The following is a 16,684-nucleotide window of genomic DNA, read 5'->3' on the forward strand; positions in this document are numbered from 1 at the left end:
CTTGTCATACCCTCTAAGTAAAGGTATGTCCACCTTGTCATACCCTCAAGTGAAGGTATGTCCACCTTGTCATACCCTCCCGTGAAGGTATGTCCACCTTGTCATACCCTCAAGTGAAGGTATGCCCACCCTTGTCATACCCTCAAGTGAAGGTATGTCCACCTTGTCATACCCTCTAAGTGAAGGTATGTCCACCTTGTCATACCCTCAAGTGAAGGTATGTCCACCTTGTCATACCCTCAGGTGAAGGTATGTCCACCCCTGTCATACCCTCAAGTGAAGGTATGTCCACCTTGTCATACCCTCAAGTGAAGGTATGTCCACCCCTGTCATACCATCAAGTGAAGGTATGTCGAAGGTATGTCCACCTTGTCATACCCTCTAAGTGAAGGTATTTTCACCCTGTCATACCCTCAGGTGAAGGTATGTCCACCCCTGTCATACCCTCAAGTGAAGGTATGTCCACCTTGTCATACCCTCAAGTGAAGGTATTTTCACCCTGTCATACCCTCAGGTGAAGGTATGTCCACCCCTGTCATACCCTCAAGTGAAGGTATGTCCACCTTGTCATACCGTCAAGTGAAGGTATGTTCACCTTGTCATACCCTCAAGTGAAGGTATGTTCACCTTGTCATACCCTCCCGTGAAGGTATGTCCACCTTGTCATACCCTCAGGTGAAGGTATGTCCACCTTGTCATACCCTCAAGTTTGCTTTGTTGGCATAGAACATTGCAACATCACCTTGAGGTAGTTTGGCCGTCTTTGCTCTCGGTGCTGCTGGAGTGATGGAGTGAACATTATTACAAATCCTGGCTGTGTCAAAAACTGCCCTGTCAGCACATTTAATGTTTACTATGTTCTAGTACTCCTGTCAGTACTACAATACTACATATGTTTACTATGTTCTAGTACTCCTGTCAGTAGTACAATACTACATATGTTTACTATGTTCTAGTACTCCTGTCAGTAGTACAATACTACATATGTTTACTATGTTCTAGTACTCCTGTCAGTAGTACAATACTACATATGTTTACTATGTTCTAGTACTCCTGTCAGTAGTACAATACTACATATGTTTACTATGTTCTAGTACTCCTGTCAGTAGTACAATACTACATATGTTTACTATGTTCTAGTACTCCTGTCAGTAGTGCAATACTACATATGTTTACTATGTTCTAGTACTCCTGTCAGTAGTACAATACTACATATGTTTACTATGTTCTAGTACTCCTGTCAGTAGTACAATACTACATATGTTTACTATGTTCTAGTACTCCTGTCAGTAGTACAATACTACATATGTTTACAATGTTCTAGTACTCCTGTCAGTAGTACAATACTAGAACATAAATCATGGATAGTAGAAGGTTGTGGACATAAACACACAAGTTGGTCATCGTTTGTCCCAAAGTAGTCTTTGTTGTCTCTCATCATGTCTGCCATGATTAGTAGTCTTGTTGTTGTTGAAGGGGAAGTGAACGTTTGCTACTATACTTAAAATGATCACAATATGTGAATATTACATGTTATTATGAATGTTACTAGATACTACATATATACTTGCAGTGTGTGTATATACGAATATGTGAATATTACATGTTATTATGAATGTTACTAGATACTACATATATACTTACAGTGTGTATATACAAATATGTGAATATTACATGTTATTATGAATGTTACTAGATACTACATATATACTTACAGTGTGTATATACAAATATGTGAATATTACATGTTATTATGAATGTTACTAGATACTACATATAAACTTACAGTGTGTATATAAAAATATGTGAATATTACATGTTATTATGAATGTTACTAGTTACTACATATAAACTTAGTGTGTATATAAAAATATGTGAATATTACATCGTATTATGAATGTTACTAGATACTACATATATACTTACAGTGTGTATATACAAATATGTATATATTACATGTTATTATGAATGTTACTACATGACATATATACTTACATCATGTATATATTACATGTTATTATGAATGTTACTACATGACATATATACTTACATCATGTATATATTACATGTTATTATGAATGTTACTACATGACATATATACTTACATCATGTATATATTACATGTTATTATGAATGTTACTACATGACATATATACGTACATCATGTATATATTACATGTTATTATGAATGTTACTACATGACATATATACTTACATCATGTATATAATACATGTTATTATGAATGTTACTACATGACATATATACTTACATCATGTATATATTACATGTTATTATGAATGTTACTACATGACATATATACTTACATCATGTATATATTACATGTTATTATGAATTTTACTATATACTACATATATACTTACAGTGTGTATATACACATACTGTATGTAAATGTTTCATGTTATTATGAATGTTACTAGATACTGCATATAAACTTACAGTGTGTATATAAAATATGTATATATTGCATGTTATTATGAATGTTACTAGATATTACATATAAACTTACAGTGTGTATATAAAATATGTAAATATTACATGTTATTATGAATGTTACTAGATATTACATATATACTTACAGTGTGTATTTAAAACTATGTGGATATTACATGTTATTATGAATGTTACTAGATATTACATATAAACTTACAGTGTGTGTATAAAATATGTAAATATTACATGTTATTATGAATGTTACTAGATACTACATATATACTTACAGTGTGTATTTAAAAATATGTGAATATTACATGTTATTATGAATGTTACTTGATACTACATATATACTTGCAGTGTGTATATAAAATATGTGAATATTACATGTTATTATAAATGTTACTAGATAATACATGTAAACTTACAGTGTGTATATAAAATATGTAAATAATACATGTTATTGTGAATGTTACCAGATATTACATATAACCTTAGAGTGTGAATACAAATTATGCAAATATTACATGTTATTATGAATGTTACTAGATACTACATACAAACTAACAGTGTGTATATAAAATATGTAAATAATACATGTTATTGTGAATGTTGCTAGATATTACATATAACCTTAGAGTGTGAATACAAATTACGCAAATATTACATGTTATTATGAATGTTACTAGATAATACATGTAAACTTACAGTGTGTATATAAAATATGTAAATAATACATGTTATTGTGAATGTTACTAGATATTACATATAACCTTAGAGTGTGAATACAAATTATGCAAATATTACATGTTATTATGAATGTTACTAGATACTACATACAAACTAACAGTGTGTATATAAAATATGTAAATAATACATGTTATTGTGAATGTTACTAGATATTACATATAACCTTAGAGTGTGAATACAAATTATGCAAATATTACATGTTATTATGAATGTTACTAGATACTACATACAAACTAACAGTGTGTATATAACATATGTAAATAATACATGTTATTGTGAATGTTACTAAATACTACATATAATTTACGTATATAAATTATGCAACTTTTACATGTTATTATGAATGTTACTAGATACTACATATAAACTTACAGTGCATAAATAAAAGGTTTGTGGATGTTTTTAAGAGCACTTTATAGGCGAAATAGAGTGTTTCTCATTACCTCCATTGTTAGCTGACTCTTGCTAGTGGTTATTTATGATATAGAATGCGTAACAAAAAAACATATGTGTTCTTGTTTTAAGTAAGGATTGTGAATGACAAGTCTTTGCTGCTTCCAGAACATCTCTGAGGGACACTCATAGTTGGAACTTGCAACCTTTATTGTGCCGTCACAGGATGGAGGTCTTTAGGAGGGTGTTGTTGACGACGTGACGTTACAAAGTCAGGTGTTTGTGTTGCCATCAAGTGTCCATTTTGCTTGTTGTGTCTTCTTCATGGTCAAGGACACGCTCAGAAGGACAATGAACTCTAATCGGTCGTCATGTGGGACTTCACAGGATGATGACCTTGGGGCAGGGCTGACAACTCTATCACCATATTGCAATTTTTCCTACACTTTGAACCCTGCGGCTTATAAAACTTATTTGCTGACGGCCATAATGCAAAAAGTAAAAAAAAAACAAGCTAACGCACTAAAAAGGTGTGTTATTGTTGGTGCTATTGTGCCATCTTTTGGAAAAGTTCACTCCTTCCATTGAATGCCTTCAACCGGAAGTAGAAGAGCCGTTCTGCCTTATAGCCGTCCATAGCGTTTCTACTCGTATGGAGTCTTCATGCATCACTCCAAGCAACGTTTGTAAGTTTTACAATATAACTACAACAATTCTTACTTACTAAAGCGTCCCATGTGTGATGTCTGTAGGTGTGTTTTCATGCATATTTGTACCTGCTATCGTGGTGTAATCAAGCTAGCGTCGTTAGCATTAGCTAATATGCTAACATGTTTGTGTGTTAGTGTTATTAAAGACCTACTGAAATGATTTTTTTTTTAATTTAAACGGGAATAGCAGATCCATTCTATGTGTCATACTTGATCATTTCGCGATATTGCCATATTTTTGCTGAAAGGATTTAGTAGAGAAAATCGACGATAAAGTTCGCAACTTTTGCTCGCTGATAAAAAAAAGCCTTGCCTGTAGCGGAAGTAGCATGACGTCACAGGAGCTAGTATTCCTCACAATTCCCCGTTGTTTACAATGGAGCGAGAGAGATTCGGAGCGAGAAAGTGATGATTACCCCATTAATTTGAGTGAGGATGAAAGATTCGTAGATGAGGAACGTTACAGTGAAGGACTTGAGAGGCAGTGATGGACGTATCTTTTTTCACTCTGACCGTAACTTAGGTACAAGCTGGCTCATTGGATTCCACACTCTCTCCTTTTTCTATTGTGGATCACGGATTTGTATTTTAAACCACCTGGGATACTATATCCTCTTGAAAATGAGAGTCGAGAACGCGAAATGGACATTCAGTGCCTTTTATCTCCACGACAATACATCGGCGAAATGCTTTAGCTACGAGCTAACGTGATAGCATCGTGCTTTAACTGCATATAGAAACAAAAGAAATAAACCCCTGACTGGAAGGATAGATAGAAAATCAACAATACTATTAAACCGTGGACATGTAAATACACGGTTAATGCTTTCCAGGCTGGCGAAGGTTAACAATGCTGTGCTAACGACGCCATTGAAGCTAACGTAGCAACGGGACCTCACAGAGCTATGCTAAAAACATTAGCTCTCCACCTACGCCAGCCAGCCCTCATTTGCTCATCAACACCCGTGCTCACCTGCGTTCCAGCGATCGGCAGAAGGACGAATGACTTCACCCGATGCGTTTGGCGGCCCGGAGACGTAGGAAGTCAAGGTGAAGTCGGCGGCTAGCGCGGCTAGTGCTCCAACAAAGTCCTCCTGGTTGTGTTGCTGTAGTCCGCTGCTAATACACCGATCCCACCTACAACTGTCTTCTTTGCAGCCTTCATTGTTCATTAAAAAAATTGCAAAAGATGTCCAGAATACTGTGGAATTATGAAATGAAAACAGAGCTTTTTGTATAAGATTCTACGGGGTACCATAACTTCCGTTACTCGGACTTCGTCACGCGCATACGTCATCATACCGCGACGTTTCAGCCGGATATTTCCCGGGAATTTTAAAATGTCACTTTATAAGTTACCCCGGCCGTATTGGCATGTGTTGCAATGTTAAGATTTCATCATTGATATATAAACTATCAGACTGCGTGGTCGCTAGTAGTGGCTTTCAGTAGGCCTTTAACTTACATTCTTTTTGTAGTGTTTCACTTTCACAAATTCCTCAGTAAATTGTGCAGCTAGTGGGTCCATGACGATGGCTTCTGTTTTGTTTGATCAGCCGTTTTACCGTCCTGTTACAGACATTGTTGGGAAACAATTAAGGAATGTAGATAAACATTTACAGAATATTTCTGTGCAAATAACTCACTTCACAACATATACATCTGTGACTTATAGTCCGGTGCGACTTATATATGGAAAATATAAACATTTAGTGGGTGTGGCTTATTTAACAGTGCGCTCTATAGTCCAGAAAACACATTATGTGTTTTATATCGGTCGATATATCGATAATTATTGATATTTTTTATGACCTATGAAAAATAAGTAGCAGGACATAAATGTAACTTCCTGTGATTGTAATCCCTCAGCTATCAAGGCAGAAAGGAAATGTCAACACAAACATGAAAACACTCCAACAATGTCAACAAAATAGTCAAATCACATTGAAGACTCAACAATAAGCTCTTAAAATGAAGGAATTTGTAAGGAATGCTTCATAAAGTGTAAGAAAATAGTGTGAAAATGTAAACATAAAAACACCTGAGAAGAACTATTTTCTGCAGGTTTCGTGGCAGGAAATAACGTCTGTGTAACATTGTTTTGCCCTGTTATTCTTATTTAACACGCTTTCTACTCGGCGTTTTTTAACAACTTTCACCATCGGGAATCCCCCCCGCTGTGTTCTGGGTCACAGCCGCTCCTCACAACTCACCATATGGTGCAGCAGCTGAAGCTAGCGTGCTAATATTCAGCATCATATGTTTTGCAACGGGGAGAAGACGTTTCCGCTCTGTGCTTGCAGCTTTAGTGGATAAACAATCAAAACTGATAGAGTAAACAAGTAAAGCATCTCAGAGCTTTGACGGCTTTTGTTGGAATGTTGTCTATCATTCACAATCCTTATGTAAGACGAGGACACAATGCATTCTATATCATGAATTAACTCTAGCAAGAGTCAGCTAACAGTGGAGGTAATAGGAGTCGCTCTATTCCGCTTATAAAGTGCTCTGAAAACATCCAAAAATCTCCATCAAGGTCTTATATATGCGCCGTAAGTATATATGTAGTATCTAGTAACATTCATAATAACATGTAATATGTACATGTTGTAAGTATATATGTCATGTAGTAACATTCATAATAACACGTAATATATACATGATGTAAGTATATATGTCATGTAGTAACATTCATAATAACATGTAACATATACATGATGTAAGTATATATGTCATGTAGTAACATTCATAATAACATGTAATATATACATGATGTAAGTATATATGTCATGTAGTAACATTCATAATAACATGTAATATATACAGGATGTAAGTATATATGTCATGTAGTAACATTCATAATAACATGTAATATATACATGATGTAAGTATATATGTCATGTAGTAACATTCATAATAACATGTAATATATACATGATGTAAGTATATATGTCATGTAGTAACATTCATAATAACATGTAATATATTCATGATGTAAGTATATATGTCATGTAGTAACATTCATAATAACATGTAATATATACATGATGTAAGTATATATGTCATGTAGTAACATTCATAATAACATGTAATATTTACATATTTTTATCATACTGTAAGTATATATGTAGTATCTAGTAACATTCATAATAACATACAATTTACATATTTTCATCATACTGTAATTATATATGTAGTAAATAGTAACATGCATAATAACATGTCATATTTACATATTTTCATCATACTGCAATTATATTTGTAGTAACTAGTAACATTCATAATAACATGTAATATTTACATATTGTCATCATTTTAAGCATACAGCTGTGAATTAATTTCACAAAACGTTATTTATTTCCCTTCAACAACAACAAGACTACTAATCAGGGCAGACTTGATGAGAGACAACAGAGACTACTTTTGGACAAACGATGATCCAGAAACTTATTTTTTTGAGCCTGAATATAAAGAGGATGATCTACAAGTATTAGAAACTGTGTGCTAAACAGATGCAGCTTTAGTCAAACACTAAGCATCATGTAGCAGTATTGCTAAGTGCTAAACACGATATAAAAACATAGTCAAACAATCACTTACTGTACAATCTCTGCTCTCACTTTGATAAAGACTGATGGGATGGTTGTATCTTCCCCTTTACATCAACAATTCATCCGAATCCTCTTTTCGTGTTTTTATTGCCGTCTCCATGTCTAAGTTGGATGTCAAAGTGTACCAACTTGTGGGTTTATGTCCACAACCTTCTACTATCCATGATTTATCATCTAGAATTAACTCAATGTAGCAGCATAAGCTCGTCAGCTCTCTGTGATCATGGCACTAAAAAAGTAGTTCCTCTGCGTCAGCGCTAATGATAACAATATCACTAATACTTGTTAATATTCAGATCACCACGTGTAATTGGAGTATTGCTGGCACTTTTTGGGTGTTTTTATGCGTACAATAGTGTCGTTCTATTAGCTGCATTTTTAGCCCCCTCCTACTAGCCTTATTTTACCATTTAGAATGCAAAAACAAATAAAACCATGCATGTTCCTGTCTTACCTAATGCTAGGTTCACACCATCGGCGCTTTAAAGCGGCATGCAACGCGGCGTTAAAGCATAACAAAGCGTGATTAAAGCGTGAGGGTCCTAATGGATGGTGGGAAAGCTTGTAGTGCGGCAAGTTCGCCAAAAAATTTTGAACGGTTTAAAAAAATTCGGCGCTCTGTCAAGAATGGAATAAAACGCCGAGAGCGTATCAAAGCATGACAAAGCTCAGCAAAACTTGACTAAAAGCGTAGGAAAGCTTAACAGATCTTGGTTGAAAGCGCGGACCCCAGTCTACAACTACAAATAGGAAGTGACTGTCATATTGACTAGTGACATTGAAACTTGATGTAAAACCAACACAGGATTACAAATCCATTCTCTTTTGCATCATTGCCTTTTTTATACGATGATCATTGTTTCTGCACTTCTGCTGTTTGATGTTGCACTTTGACATTACAGTCTTATCATTTTTCTGTATGAAAATGTTAATAATAAAGAGAATATGTTACATTTTATAAAAGAAATGCCTTTAATTAATTTCAACTAGCATAAGAAATGAAAGATAGATATTTATTAAGATGACAAAAATAAAAGAAATGAAGATATAAAACATAATATAACGGAAAAAAAAGAGAAATTGAAAAAAATAAATGAATATAAAAAATGGGTGGATAATTGCCTTTTATTACTTTCAACTAGCATAAGAAATGAAAGATAGATATGTATTAAGATGACAAAAATAAAATAAATGAAGATATAAAACATAAAATAACGGAAAAAAAAGAGAAATTGAAAAAATAAATGAATATAAAAAATGGGTGGATAAAACAAATGCCTTTTAATATTTTCAACTAGCATGAAAGATATATATTTATTAAGATGACAAAAATAAAAGAAATGAAGATATAAAACATAATATAACGGGAAAAAAAGAGAAATTGAAAAAATAAATGAATATAAAAAATGGGTGGATAATTTCCTTTTATTATTTTCAACTAGCATAAGAAATGAAAGATAGATATTTATTAAGATGACAAAAATAAAATAAATGAAGATATAAAACATAAAATAACGGGAAAAAAAAGAGAAATTGAAAAATTAAATGAATATAAAAAATGGGTGGATAAAACAAATGCCTTTTAATATTTTCAACTAGCATAAAAGATGGATATTTATTAAGATGACAAAAATAAAAGAAATGAAGATATAAAACATAATATAACGGAAAAAAAAGAGAAATTGAAAAAATAAATGAATATAAAAAATGGGTGGATAATTGCCTTTTATTATTTTCAACTAGCATAAGAAATGAAAGATAGATATTTATTAAGATGACAAAAATAAAATAAATGAAGATATAAAACATAAAATAACGGAAAAAAAAGAGAAATTGAAAAAATAAATGAATATAAAAAATGGGTGGATAATTGCCTTTTATTATTTTCAACTAGCATAAGAAATGAAAGATAGATATTTATTAAGATGACAAAAATAAAATAAATGAAGATATAAAACATAAAATAACGAGAAAAAAAAAGAGAAATTAAAAAAAAAAAATGAATATAAAAAATGGGTGGATAAAACAAATGCCTTTTAATATTTTCAACTAGCATGAAAGATAGATATTTATTAAGATGACAAAAATAAAAGAAATGAAGATATAAAACATAATATAACGGAAAAAAAAGAGAAATTGAAAAAATAAATGAATATAAAAAATGGGTGGATAATTGCCTTTTATTATTTTCAACTAGCATAAGAAATGAAAGATAGATATTTATTAAGATGACAAAAATAAAATAAATGAAGATATAAAACATAAAATAACGAAAAAAAAAGAGAAATTGAAAAAATAAATGAATATAAAAAATGGGTGGATAAAAAAAATGCCTTTTAATATTTTCAACTAGCATGAAAGATAGATATTTATTAAGATGACAAAAATAAAAGAAATGAAGATATAAAACATAATATAACGGAAAAAAAAGAGAAATTGAAAAAATAAATGAATATAAAAAATGGTGGAAAAACAGTATACTGAGTTTTTCACATTTGTTTCTTATTTTTGTTGTAACAATGCACAACAGAGCTTGATAGTCATGTCAGAGCCTGATTTAAAGCGTCAGGATCGCATCAAAGCGTAATAAAGTTCAATAAAGCGTAATAAAACGTATCAAAACGTGATTTAAAGCGTATCAAAGAGGGATCAAAGCGCGAGGAACGGTAAGAAAGCGGCAACTAATTCGTATCAGTGCGTATCAGAGCGTATCAGAGTGTATCAAAGCATAACGTTACTTCAGAGAGCGGGATATTCGTGGAAAAATGGACAAAAATGACGGCGCTTTGCTCGCCGCTTGAAAGCGCGGCAAGTGCCGTTGGTGTGAACCAGGTATAAGGATTGTGTATGATAGGAAACGTTCAAACAAAAGCCCTTTAAAAAAAAAGAAATTAACTGCATATCAGCGTAACACATCATACCTTCAAAATAAAAGCACGCCAGTAAAAAATCAAAATCAAATGTGTACTAAAACTGACTATTTTAAAGGCATTTTAGGCTGCAAGCATCACAAAAAAAGCCCACAACATGTTTAATATTCCGAGTTAAAGAGCGCAGTTGAGATAAAGTCGTAATTACTTGGTGCTAGGACCTTTAAATGAGGTCAGCCGGCTGCATATTTGGATGCAATAACACCGCGTGTTCCATCTCCTGTCTCTCTTGCCGGCCCAAAGCCAAGGAAAAAGCCATGAAATATGAAATATCCATCAACGCTGTAAGATGAACACGTCCGTAAAGAGTTTGTGAGTGTTGGTAAATAAACGTCAGTGACAGGAAGTCAGTCCGAGCACAAAGGTAAATATTATTATACTGCATGTCGGGGGGGAAATAGCCTTTTTTATTTTCTGCTGACTCAGCAGGGAAATCTCCAGGTCAAACACACGAGCTGTAAACAAAGTACACATACAATACTTTTTTATGACAATATAATACGCATTTTTAAAGGTTTGTATAGAATATGTCTATTTATTTTGTGTAAAGTCATGTTTATTTTGAAGGACAACTTTGCTGCTCTATAGAGAGCAAGGCAGTACAGGAAGTGGACCGTCATGAAGTAGAAAACATTGTTTTTAACACTGCAATGTACATCACAATACTGCAATACTGTGTGTATTGTGATGTCCTTGTCAGTAGTCAGCAACTGACGACTATTTTGATGGTCAATTAGTCATCGATTAGTCGACTTGACAGATTATGAAACATAAACAAGGCCTTCTACTTTTTTTTTCTTTTTTTTTTTTTTTTAATAATGTCCTGCCCAGCTTCTCGGGCAACTCATATAGCAGATGTAGATGATCATATAGTAGATGTAGATGATCATATAGTAGATGTAGATGATCATATAGTAGATGTAGATGATCATATAGTAGATGTAGATGATCATATAGTAGATGTAGATGATCATATAGTAGATGTAGATGATCATATAGTAGATGTAGATGATCATATAGCAGCCCAGCCCACGGCCACCCCACCCAAGCCGGCCGCCACAGGACCACCCAGCACGGGGCCACGGGAACCACCCACCCCACCCGCAGGGACCCCAACGATGGAGATGGAACAACCAGCAACCGCCCCGCCGAGTCCCCCTCCTGAGGTAGGGGAAATAAATAAATAAATACATAATAATAATAATAATAATAATAATAATAATAATAATAATATTAATAAGATATATTAAAAAATAAGAATAAATAAATAATTAAATCTATTTATAAAAAAATAAATTAAAACAATTAAAAAAAAGAATTAAAAGAAGATCACAGACATGCTGACACACAAGGTCGCTACCCCAACAACTGGCCGACTCGCAGCACCTCGGAATACCCTGCAGCACCAAGCTACCACAGTAGACGCAGGGACCCGGAAGGGATGGACGGTGGGACCCAGGAGCTCCAGACACGCAGTCCGGATGCAGTAGCCTGAGGCGCCGACCCCCATCCGACAGGCAGGCCCAGAACGTACCCCCAGAAATATACATACATACATATATATATACATACACATAAACATACACATGTACACATACACACACATACAGATGCATACACATACACATATTTACATACATACATACACACACACACATACATATACACAGTTTGTCAGCCCCGACAACCACCACGCGCGCGCGCTGCCACCAGTCACAACATCAGCCACCCCCCTGCACCAGACCCAGCAGCCACGGGCGCCCACACCACAAACAAACGGCAGCAGAAACAGCAGCCACAACACCCCCAGACAGCCAGCACCACCCAATCAAATCAAAGCGATAAAAAAAAAAATGCGACCGGCAACCACACGCCAACAGGATCACAGAGACCAGCCAGCGCCAGCCCGCCAGCAAGCCCAAACGCCAACACGCAAACAACAGACACCAACACCCCCCCCCCCCACCAAAAGACCCCACCACCCCAACCCAAACCCGCACAAACACACCACCGCCCAAACAACCGAGACACAGTATCCAGACCAGACACGGGCGACGCGCCGCCACCACATCAAGTCGCCAACAGAGACCCCACAGCGCAAGGTCGGGCCACACGGGCACGGACCCCACCCAACAGGAAGCGAGACCCGCGCGACGCCACACACAAATAAATAATAAGATTAAACAAAAAATAATAATAATTAAAAAAAATAAATAATAATAATAAAATGAAATACAAATTAAATTAAATTAAAAATAACAAATACAAATAATTAAATAAAATAAAGTAAGTAAATAATTAAAATTATTTAAAAAAAATAAAAAAATAAAAAATATAATAAATAAATAAATAAATAAATAAATAAATAAATAAATAAAAAAAAAAAAATACAAATAAAATAAAATTAAAAAAAAAAAAAAAAAAAAAAAATATATATATATATATATATATATATATATATATATATATATATATATATATATATATATATATATATATATATATAAATAATAATAATAATAATAAATTAATAAAAGCCTGGCAGGCCACCAGAACGCAGTCCCCGGAATCCGCGCCGGCCGACGAGGCAATGAGGGGTGCGCTGAACCCCAATCCCCCCACATGCAAGTGTACAAGGCCCCCAGAGTGTCTACTGTGTAGTTAAAATTAGGAGGTCAGCCATTACAGCCAACCTCCAGTCCCTATTGATGCGTGTACTGTAGCGTGAGTGAGATATGTATGCTTGTGGGAACTAATAATGCGATTAAAATTGGGGGACATCAAGGTCTTGGTGGGTCCCAACCAAGCCGAGCCCTCCAAATCCTAAGTGTCTAATATGCAGCTAAGATTGAGCAGGGGACAAGACAGGAGGACTGGAGCCCCATAGGAGGCATCCTCAACCCCCCGCCATGCCTCCCCGCAGGACAATCCCCCAAAGTCCTATATTTGTGTGACTGTGTGTGCTATAAGTAGGAGGAGTAGAGGGCCCGGACATCCCCCCCAGTCCATGCGGCCGACAACCAGGAACTACGGCCAGGAAGTTAGTACTGATGTTAGTACTGATGTTAGTACTGATGTTAGTACTGATGTTAGTACTAATGTTAGTACTGATGTTAGTACTGATGTTAGTACTGATGTTAGTACTGGTGTTAGTAATGATGTTGGTACTGATGTTAGTACTGGTGTTAGTACTGATGTTAGTACTGATGTTAGTACTGATGTTAGTACTGGTGTTAGTACTAATGTTAGTACTGATGTCAGTAATGATGTTGGTACTGATGTTAGTACTGATGTTAGTACTGATGTTAGTACTGATGTTAGTACTGATGTTGGTACTGATGTTAGTACTGATGTTAGTACTGATGTTAGTACTGATGTTAGTACTGATGTTAGTACTGGTGTTAGTACTGATGTTAGTACTGATGTTAGTACTGATGTTAGTACTGATGTTAGTACTGATGTTAGTACTGGTGTTAGTACTGATGTTAGTACTGATGTTAGTACTGATGCTGGTACTGATGTTAGTACTGATGTTAGTACTGATGTTAGTACTGATGCTGGTACTGATGTTAGTACTGATGTTAGTACTGATGTTAGTACTGATGTTAGTACTGATGCTGGTACTGATGTTAGTACTGATGTTAGTACTGATGTTACATTCAGACTGTAACAAAGTTTAAGTGTGAAAGCAAAAGATTTGCCATAAGGACCTCTGATGTGTTGTTAGACACTAATCATTGTCATTAGTGTGTGTGTGTGTGTGTGTGTGTGTGTGTGTGTGTGTGTGTGTGTGTGTGTGTGTGTGTGTGTGTGTGTGTGTGTGTGTGTGTGTGTTTGCAATGTTCTCCAGCAAATGTCTGACATTAGTCTTTGGTAATGAAGACGTTAGTAAAGGTCAACTAGTCAGCTCTCTGCCATGTGATTTATTGTACCTTCAAGACTTTGTAGCAAAAACTCAATGCGGTGTAAGCATGCACTGATCTGCTGCTGAATGTTCTGAACTCCTGTTTCCATGCCAGTTTTGTACTGACCATATGTGTGAGTTGTCAACGAATCATCATCACCGCTGCTTCCATTTCTTCAAGACAATCAATTAGGTTTTAAACACTCAATGTTCTATGTATGTATATATATATGTACGTATATATGTATATGGACATTTTACACAAATAGATATCCCAAATTCTTCGAGTCAAAGAGTTAGGGAATCCCTAGTCTAAAGGATTATTATTTTCTTACTTGACAGTGCAGATGTTTGAGTCCAACCACGTCTTATATTTCCAATTAAACAATTCAAATGTATTTTCTTTATCCGTTCCCCAAACACTCGACAAAAGTTGTGTGTCCATGAAACGCTGAGCGAGTCCAAGACCCCAGTGGGTCTGACGCCAGCACGTTTTACATTTTGGCTTAGTTTGGTCTTTGAGAGGCCTCATGTTCCCGTGACTTTCTAACTTTATGCCTTGGCTTGTGTCTGCTGTAGATACTGCTGTGTACTGCGAGTATATTCAGTGTATTGTGTAGTATAAATGCTGTGTACTGCGAGTATATTCAGTGTATTGTGTAGTATAAATGCTGTGTACTGCGAGTATATTCAGTGTATTGTGTAGTATAAATGCTGTGTACTGCGAGTATATTCAGTGTATTGTGTAGTATAAATGCTGTGTACTGCGAGTATATTCAGTGTATTGTGTAGTATAAATGCTGTGTACTGCGAGTATATTCAGTGTATTGTGTAGTATAAATGCTGTGTACTGCGAGTATATTCAGTGTATTGTGTAGTATAAATGCTGTGTACTGCGAGTATATTCAGTGTATTGTGTAGTATAAATGCTGTGTACTGCGAGTATATTCAGTGTATTGTGTAGTATAAATGCTGTGTACTGTGAGTATATTCAGTGTATTGTGTAGTATAAATGCTGTGTACTGCGAGTATATTCAGTGTATTGTGTAGTATAAATGCTGTGTACTGCGAGTATATTCAGTGTATTGTGTAGTATAAATGCTGTGTACTGTGAGTACATTCAGTGTATTGTGTAGTATAAATGCTGTGTACTGTGAGTACATTCAGTGTATTGTGTAGTATAAATGCTGTGTACTGCGAGTATATTCAGTGTATTGTGTAGTATAAATGCTGTGTACTGCGAGTATATTCAGTGTATTGTGTAGTATAAATGCCATCTTAGACCCACCTAGTGATCCACACAACAGAAGATCTTTATTGTCACACGTACAACATGTGCTTGACAGAGAACCCTCCATAATACGTGTTTGTCAACATATTTTGGATAAACGATAATAGACATATTGTCTTTTCAGCAACATCCTTTCATAATTTTATACCGCAAGTATTTTTTTAATGCAGTTTTTACAAAAAATAAATAAATAAATAAAAATAAATAAATAAATAAAATAAAAAATATATATATATATATTTAAAAAAAAAAATATATATATATATATATATATGTTTAAAAAAAAAATATATATATATATATATTTTAAAAAAAATAAATAAATTAAAAAAAAAATATATATATATTTTTTTATTTTTATTTTTTTATTTATTTATTTATTTATTCATTTTTATTTATTTTTTATTTTTTTGTAAAAACTGCATTAAAAAAAATACTTGTGGTATAAAATTATGAAAGGATGTTGCTGAAAAGACAATATGTCTATTATCGTTTATCCAAAATATGTTGACAAACATATGTGTAAAAAAAAAAATAAATAAATATATATATATATATATATATATATATATATATATATATATATATATATATATATATATATATATATTTTTTTTTTTTTTTTCATTTTTTTAATTTATTT

At 34.0% G+C, this 16,684-nt stretch overlaps 1 protein-coding gene across 2 annotated transcripts in view; it reads left to right on the forward strand.

Annotated features, from left to right (window-relative positions):
* The window catches only part of negr1 (neuronal growth regulator 1), a 366,662-nt gene that overhangs the window by 181,338 nt on the left and 168,640 nt on the right, over positions 1–16,684 (forward strand). The window lies entirely within an intron of this gene.

The sequence above is a fragment of the Entelurus aequoreus genome, linkage group LG19, assembly GCF_033978785.1.
Source record: "Entelurus aequoreus isolate RoL-2023_Sb linkage group LG19, RoL_Eaeq_v1.1, whole genome shotgun sequence".
Taxonomy (NCBI): Eukaryota; Metazoa; Chordata; class Actinopteri; order Syngnathiformes; family Syngnathidae; genus Entelurus; species Entelurus aequoreus.